At 38.1% G+C, this 9,263-nt stretch overlaps 2 pseudogenes; both read right to left on the bottom strand.

Moving 5' to 3' along the window:
* LOC115296477 overlaps positions 1–1,934 on the bottom strand; it is a 4,936-nt pseudogene extending 3,002 nt beyond the window's left edge.
* A 1,286-nt stretch (positions 1,935–3,220) lies between these two features.
* Positions 3,221–4,158, bottom strand: LOC115295509 (annotated as a pseudogene).
* Positions 4,159–9,263: the final 5,105 nt, after the last annotated feature.

Here is a 9,263-nt window from a genome sequence, read left to right as displayed (position 1 = left end):
CAAATCTGTTTTCACACTGGTGTTCATCCAGTATTGCCATGGCATCAAAATACATCCCAGGGGTTGATTTCAAATGTGAGTACTGTGATGCTCTTAGAGATACACAGAACCAGAACCATGTGATGATCTCTCTAAGCTGACATTGCCAGCCTGCCTAATGCTGTCTCTGTTTCAAGATCACGTGTCATGAGCATGAGTAGCTGAGGGGCTCAAGACCCAGGAGGATCCTGTTAGTCATCAGAGAGAGAACAGTGGGATTGCTATTGATATGTGTCCAAAGACACAAATGCATTTAGCTAAACTGGACTAAGTGTTGGGAAAACCTAACAAACACATAAACATTTCCATGACAATGGCATTGTCAAAGCTCCAATCTCCATGTGAAAATACACGGTTCATGACAATAAATATACACAAAAACCCAGATCCATACACTGAAACACGTTTATATGCAAAATGAGCCTGAGTTAAGATCTAAGGTCAACAATATCACATTCAAATGTTCTGGGATGTATATATCTAATACTCACAAATTATAATTGCATAACACCTATTTCATAATAAGATAGCTTTTTGTAAAGCTTAGACAAATTGAGATTTTTTTAATTATTATACATTTTATTTATTTACATTTTCTACCAAGGAATCTGAGTAACATTCACAGATCATGGGATTTCCTGGGAAATACAGCACATATCTCATATGTATATGTCACTATACACACACACACACACACACACACACACACACACACACGTATAATATGGCAGAAGTGAGAGGCAAATTCCTGATCAGTTGATGACTGGATTAAGAATTTATGAAGTGGTATCAAGGGAAGATCTAAATATATTTTACTCTCAAACTGTTGCTGCATTACTATAAATAAAACACATAACATATAAAATAGGGTTTGGGTCATATACTGTTCAGATATGATAATATCCTGTAAAGTCATTTTTTTCTTTTTCTGTGTTTTAAAAATGTATTTATTTACTAACAGGAGAAACCTAACAGAGGACCAAGGGGAGAAGAAGGGGTACAAACAGGGAGAGGGAAGGAGGTAAATCATGAGAGACTCTTGAATACTTAAAACAACCTAAGGGCTGAAGGGGGAGGGGGAAGGGGGAGAAGGATGGTGGTCATGGAGGAGGGCAATTGTAGGGAAGAGCACTGGGTGTTATATGGAAACCAATGTGACAATAAACTATATATTTAAAAATGTATGTATTTAAATTCAAGTGAGTTAACATACAGTGTAATAGTGATTTTGGGACTAGAAACTAGTGATTCATCTCTTACATATAATATCCAGTGCTCATCCCAACAAGTGCCCACCTTAATTAATGCCTGTCATCTATTTAACCCATTCCCCCACCTCCATTCCAGCAACCCTAGTTTTGTTTTCTGTATTTAAGAGTCTCAAATGATTTCTCTTCCTCTCTGTTTTTAACTTATTCTTCCTTCCCCTCCCTATGTTCATCTGTCATGTTTATTAAATTCCACATATGTGTGAAATCATATGATAGTTATCTTATCCTGCCTGACTTATTTCACTTAGCATAGTAGACTCTAGTTCCATCCACATTGCTGCAAAAGGCAAGAATTCATTGTTTCATCACCAAGTAGTATTCCATTGTATGTATATCACTTCTTTTTTTTTAATGTCTTAATGTTTTTATTTATTTTTGAGAGAGAAAGAGAGATAAAGTGTGAACAGTGAGGGGCAGAGAGAATGGTAGACACAGAATCTGAAGCAGGTTCCAGGCTCCAAGCTTTCAGCACAGAGCCCGACCAGGGGCTCAAATTCATGAACCATGAGATCATGAGCTGAGTCAAAGTCAGACGCTCAACTGTAAGCTGTCCAGGAGCCCCAATTTACCACCTCTTCCTTACCCATTCATCAGTCGATGGGCATTTGGGCTCTCTTCACACATTGGCTCTTGTTGATAAAACTACTAGAAGCATCAATGTACAGGTGCCCTTCTGAATCAGCATTTTTGTATCCTTGGGACCAATACCTAGTTGTGCAATCACTGGGTCATAGGGTAGTTCTATTTTTAATTTTTTGAGGAACCCTCATGCTGTTTTCCAGAATTCCCACCAACAGTTCAAAAAGATTCCTATTTTCCATATCCTCGTCAACATCTAGGGGTTCCTGAGTTGCTCATTTTAGCCATTCTAACAGGAGTAAGCTGATATCTCACTGTGGTTTTGACTTGTATTTACTTGAAGATGAGTAATGCTGAGCATCTTTTCAAGTGCCTGTTTGCCATCCGGATGCCTTTGAAAAAGTGTCTATTTGTATCTTCTGCCCATTTCTTCATTTGATTATTTACGTCTAGACTGTTGAGTTGCATAAGCTCTTTATAGATTTTGGATACTAACCCTTTATCCAATTAGTCATTTGCAAATATCTTCTCCCATTCCACCTCTATAAGCATTATTTTTAATGGATTGCCTCATAAATTTAAATTAACCAATGCATATAACTCGCATTGGTGCTTGTCCAATGTTGCACAAAATTACACATAAGCACCAACTACTGTATCACCAGCTGATGCTTTTAATGTCACCGGCAGGAGTGCATCATACCCTCCCCCTTCCATGACATGAAGGCCACATAACAGCACTATCACAATGATGACATCACTCTAGGACCTGACTTCTGAATGGCTTTACCAGGATTAATTGTAGCAGGATTTCCGTTGACTAAAACTTTGTTTTTCCCACAGTTACCCTCCTACTCCTAGGGAGAAGCTGTGATACAGTCAATCTATGAACCTTCTAACAGAGCCATGATCACATGCAAGAAGAAAAGATATGCATCCAGCAATTGATAAAAACTAAAACATTAATATTTCCTACAGTATCTTACAGTATTTCAGTGGTTCATATTCTTAATTTGCTGTGCTTTGATGTTATGTATGTAAATGTTTTTTTGCAATTAGAAATGGAATAATGTTCCCAAAGTAGGTGAAATTAGAAAAACCTATGGATTTTTCAAAATAATAATATGGTGCAAATGCTCTAGGAACAGTAAATCACCATCATCAAAGTTGCAATCTGTCCACAAACAAAGTTTGAACACTCACTTGCATAAATGAATTTTAAGGAAATTCCCTTGAGAGTTATCAAGACTAATGTTGGATGACACAAGCAGAAAACAAAAATCCTTAGGCTCTGGAATTCAAAGTCTTCCCTCAAAGGGTCTTACCTGCAGTCATCGGGAGTCATATCCCCAACAGAACACCTTCCCCATTGCTCCCGCCACCTCCTTGTTCCGCAGGGTATAGATGAAGGGGTTGGCCATGGGAGTGACGATGGTGTAGAAGAGAGAAATGAACTTGCCCTGATCCTGGGAGTGGTTTTTGCTGGGCTGCAGGTAAGTATAGATGGCCGTGCCATAGAACAGGGAGATGACCGTGAGGTGGGACCCACATGTCCTAAACACCTTCCTCTGTCCTGCAGCTGACTTTATTCTTAAAACTGTGCTGACAATCCGAACATAGGAGAATGTGATTAGTGCCACAGGTATGAAAAGAAAGATCATACTGAAAAATAAGATCTCAGACTCATACACAGTGGTGTCAACACAGGCAAGCTTGAGCAGTGGGGGAATCTCACAAATGAAGTGGTCTATTTCATTTCTCCCACAAAGTGGAATGAGAAAGATGAGTACTGTCTGCAATGCAGAGTACATAAAAGAAAAGGACCATGATACAGAAGCCATCAGGGCACAGAGACGAGGGTGCATGATCACCATGTAGTGCAGGGGCCTGCAGACGGCTGCATAGCAGTCAAATGCCATCACCCCTAAGAGGCTGCATTCTGTGCCTCCCAACCCTAGAGAAACGAACAGCTGAGCTACACAGCCACCAAAGTAGATGGACTTGTCTGCCTTCCTGAGATGGATCAGGAGCTGAGGAACAATGCTGGTCATGTAACACAGGTCCAGAAAGCTTAGATTAGAGAGGAAAAAGTACATGGGAGTATGAAGTTGTAGGTCCAGGCGGGACAGTGTAATGATGGTTGTATTTCCCAGCAGGGTGAGCAGATAGAAGATCAGAAGAACCACAAAGCGGGCTCTCTCCAGTTGAGGCCAGTCAGAGAACCCAGCAGGATAAACCCATTGAACGAACTTACATTTTTCTGTTCCATCCTTTCTTACCACATTTCCATTCAAGGCCAAGTATTTAGCAATGTTTAAAAGAAATCTTCAAAAAGAAAAATAGTTGGCAGTGGTTGAATTGATCATATGAAAAGAAAAGGCCATTGACTTTATGAGTAATGATTTGAATAAATGATGTACTCATTGAAATGACATAGCTTATATCAATACAGTTCGCATTATCACAAAATGTAAATCATTAAAATATAAGAAAAAAATAATAGATCATTTCCAGCAATCATAGGAATATAAGTTGTATCAGTCTGCACTTACTAGGACTTAAAGTACTACAAAAATGTATAAGGGAAAATGAGGGAGAGCTATCAGAAAGAATCAAACAGATGCAGAGAGAAGAGATGTCTAACAATATATATCTCATGATACTACACAACTGGATTTCCTCACAATTCACATGTATTTAAATATAATAAGGGGGCTCTTAGGTGGCTCAGTTGATTAAGCACCTGACTTCAGCTGGGGCCATGATCTCATGAGGCATGGGTTCAACCCTGTGTCTGACTCTTTGCTGACAGCACTGCTTGGGATTCTGTTTCTCACCCTCTCTCTCTCTGCACCTTCCCTGTTCCCTCTCTCTCCCTCTCTCTTAAAATAAATAAATATACATTTAAAAAATATATATATATATGTAATACATATGTATATGTAATACAAATGTATATGTAATACAACATAATGTGGAAAAACCTTTCTGATGTAGGAACTTAAGACCTAGAATGTACTTATACAAGGAATTTGATTACACTCAAAATCCTTACTATTTATGCATCAATATTTTGGCCATGTTACCTCTGTATCTAATGTATTATATTTGGGAAAGCCACACAGTTTTTTTGGTATGGGGGTAAAACAACTAAATACCCAATCAGAGAGAACCTGAGAACACCACCATTCAGTTACAGTGCTTAGATTTGCCTGAACCATGCTTCAAAGTACATACTGATTTAACAGCAACTCTCAACATTCATGGGCCGTGCAGACCTAGCCAGAATCAGAACTCTAAAATCCATTGGCCAACACTTTCCTCTTCCTTCAGTGGATTTCCATTTCACACATTACCAATTACCGATCATAAAATTCCTGAAAGAGGTAGAATTATTCCTTAATGACATCCTAATCAGGACAAACATTTTAAAAAGTTATCCATCCATGTAATTATGTACCATCTGTAATCTTTTACATCATTCCCTATGATAAAATAAGTAAATATATAAACACACAGAGATAAAGACAGATTTATTCTCAAAGCAATGACAGGTCAAGGAGCTTTAATGCAAAACTTAAAGTAATATAAAGAAAGATATAAAGAAAGCAATATTTGGTAGCATACAAAATTTCAGACATCTGTGCACATTATGTCAAGTATCACCTTTCGGGAACCTACCTTGCAGAGATAGTGACGCTGGACCAAACACATTGCCGGATTTGAGGCTAGGTGATGACCATTTGCATCCAATGCTTATTATTGAAGAATAGTTATAAACTGACCAAAGAGGTATCAGAAAATGAGTATATCAGTTCTATCATTTTCAAAAGGTTGGGCATACAGTATATTTTTAAGACTTTTAAAATCTGCATCCATTTTGGCAAAGAACCCATTGATGTGTGAAAGCAACTGGTACAAAATGGGCATAAAACTATTCATAATATTTGAGGAGAGGATGTGGTATTTCATGCTGTTTTATACCTCCTTTATTTCTTGTACACATATGATCAGAGGTCTTCACAAAAAAAATCTATGCAGAAAATTTCTTAAAAGAAATAACTATAAAGTCATCTGTGACAGTCTAAACGTGCAACAACATGACGTGTCCTCTGACTCACACCTGCTCAGAAGAGCAACTAATGACAAACCATGGTCAGTCTCATGCACACGCACATGCACACATACAGAGGCATTTATCTGAAATCAATCACTACAAACTTTTTAATGTGCCTGAGAAAGGAAGCACTACCAAAGAAAGGAAGGTCAAAAATAAAATGTAAACTCATCCCAAGAAAACACCAATATACTACTGCACCATGAGAATAAAATAATGATAAATGTTAACAATATTATATCAATAAGGACAAAGAAGACAGTTGAGAAAAATAAAACCTCGGTGAGATGAACTTGTACATATGATTTGTGGCTTTTCAGGATTGTGTGTGTGTGTGTGTGTGTGTGTGCGTGCGCGCGTGTGTGTAAAAGAGTACGTATTGGCTATCTATCTAGGAAATATAAAATTGATTATAATTTTCAGTTGAAAAAATATCAGACACAGGAGATGGGCACTAAAGCAACACCAGAATGTCAATGTCCCTGCATGTTACAGTTGAGTCCATTGTCTCACTGAGAGCACATGGGGAGGGTACTAAGGTCCTCATGTCATAGTCCATAATCTCACTGCTATTGCTTTTCCTCATCACAATTCAGGAAAATTATTATCCTTCAGTAACACTGGATAAGGGAGAGATCAGGCTGTGAAATGCCTTCTCCCATCGATTTTCAAGGGTACAATCTGCTGATCTGGGTCATGTTGTTTCCTTTCTCCTCCCCTACTCCACATCCGCCCATCTTAAAGCTAGTGCACCACACAGAGCCATCTACCAAAAGAATGACAAGTGTCCACTGAGGTTAATGGGAAATTTCATTTCTTTTCCTTCTTATCACATTTAAAGACTGGTGAAATTAGACTAAGAACCATCATCTGTGCTTGGTAGCATCAAATGACTGGATGCAGTAAGAGATTGATTCTTCTCAGACAAACTATGTAAATGATACTGGTTGGAAATATTGAACACGTCCTTCCATGGCACAGTAGCAAAGTGTGCATCCTGAGCAACTATATGATATGACATGTATAGGAAAGACCAGTTCTAGATTACACATAGATTACTACTTTGCATGTGAAAGATAAATACTTGAAAAAAGCACAGGTTATATATGGAGAGAAATAAATGTTGTGAGTTAAAATAAAAATAAACAGAATCTAGAAAACAAAGATATTGCCATTCTATGTAATAATTAACATCAAGAAGGTATATAATTAAAATGACATCTCAGAAGAACACAATGTTACAATAATAATTAAGAGACCTGGATCAAATGTGAGACGTTAAGTGCTTACTACTAACACACATAAGATGATAGAGTAGTAGCTTCCAATTACCATGATAGCTCAATGTTGACATACAACTCTAAGTTTTAGTGGAAGGTACATGTTTCCACAAAACTAGATGCTCAGTATATGCACTACACATGTTAAACAAAAGATCTGAGGATAATGTCTCCATTAAGATTTTCAAATATATAACATTCACTGATATACTGACACACACACTGGGCCCCATCCAGTTCCTGAATGAATCCTGAGAAAGTGCGGGCAGGATTTCCACAGCCTCAGTGCCAGGACTGAATCGCTACTGCTTTCATGATGCCTCCCTCTCATAGGTCTGAGCGGATATAGATATAGGAGAAAAGACCCCACCCGTGTCAATGGAGGACGAGCAAATGAGGGGATGTGGCCATCACTAGACAGGAAATGAGAGAGCTGATGGACACTGATGCTACTGCAGGGCAGGTTCTATGGAAGAAGAGGGTGTAGGAGGAATTCCACTGCGTGTTGTTTGTTCTGGGAATGCTCTCAGGAGAAACGGGGTGAGGGAAGGAAAATGGAGCAGAGAATGCTTCTAAGCAAGGATGTGGTCTCCAGTGGAACAGAGCAGGAGTCTGATCCCATGAGAAGCTGGACAGAACTCTCCAGTAGAACCATCCATGTGTGATGGTAGACATACTCTGTCCTCACTGTCCAATACTATGCCCACTCTCCACCTGTCACTACCTGAGCATTTAAAATGTCCTAGTAAAAAAAATGTCCTAGCTAAGAAACTGAATTTTATGTTTTACTTAATACTAATGAATTTACATGTAAATAGCTTCCTGTGACTTACTAAAGCATTAGACACCATGGCTCTGGAGCATGAATTGCATGAGATTCAGTCCTGCCTTGGCATTGGCAGCCTTTGTACATCCCATAAGTCTGTCACTGGCTGTGAGCTATCCTCACCATATTCCCCAGACTGCCTGGCAACCTGGCTCCCTTCAGCTGAGGGCAATACTTTCAAGGGAATGGCTGGGAACCTCGGAGCCCACACTCCTAAAAATAGGGTTTGGATTGGAGCACCAGCAGGTGAAGATCATCTGAGCAGGTACCCAACAGTGTTCTTACCAGAGTCCATTCATGATCGTGTGCAAGGATGGAAGGATGTGACCTAGTGTACTTCACACATTACCTCAGTGCAACCACACACACACACTCACACACATACACACATAAACATGCTCACAAGTTGTCATTTGTCAATTAGGCAATGATAAATGAATTAATATTCAACTATCTTCATAATTTTGTCTTTTTCAGATTGATATTTGTATTCACATAAATGATCATCATACCTTGTTAACAATAAAGTCAAAATAAAGACGCACTGACATAATATTCACAGAATGGAATTTCCCTGTAGTGATTTTCAATCTAGCATTTAAAAATCCATGCATATTTTAGATATTTCAGTAACTGATAGGGAGAAAAATGATCATTTATAAAATGTAAATACTGGCAAAGAATTTTATACATAAAGAATAAATATTGTCTCATTTCACAGACAATAAAGAATCAAAGGGAAAGTAGGGGAGCATGTAGTCTAATACTTTCACACTTATGCATAAAGGGCATAATTTAATATTACTAAACATGATATTTAAATTATTTCCCACACATTCATACAGAGGTATAATGAATATACTAAAGTAGAATTAAATGTCTAGGAATAACTTGGTCGCATTTCTAATGGACAATTATATTTAGTTCTTTTCTTGACAAACTACCATAGTCTGTTCCTTTTGACAACTGACCATATATACAAACCATTACCTGTTTTGTTTCAAGAACTTTTGCAACTGAAAATAAACTAATTTGCTAATTCCTAGAGCAAAACAGAGACTTAGTTGCATTTTACTCACATTTACTCAAGTTCTCTGTTGGATCTAAGCTATTTCCCTGCATCCATTTCAAGTTACTGCCTAAATACAGTT

The sequence above is a fragment of the Suricata suricatta genome, chromosome 7, assembly GCF_006229205.1.
Source record: "Suricata suricatta isolate VVHF042 chromosome 7, meerkat_22Aug2017_6uvM2_HiC, whole genome shotgun sequence".
NCBI classification, from domain to species: domain Eukaryota; kingdom Metazoa; phylum Chordata; class Mammalia; order Carnivora; family Herpestidae; genus Suricata; species Suricata suricatta.
This window is presented reverse-complemented; position numbering and strand designations above follow the sequence as displayed.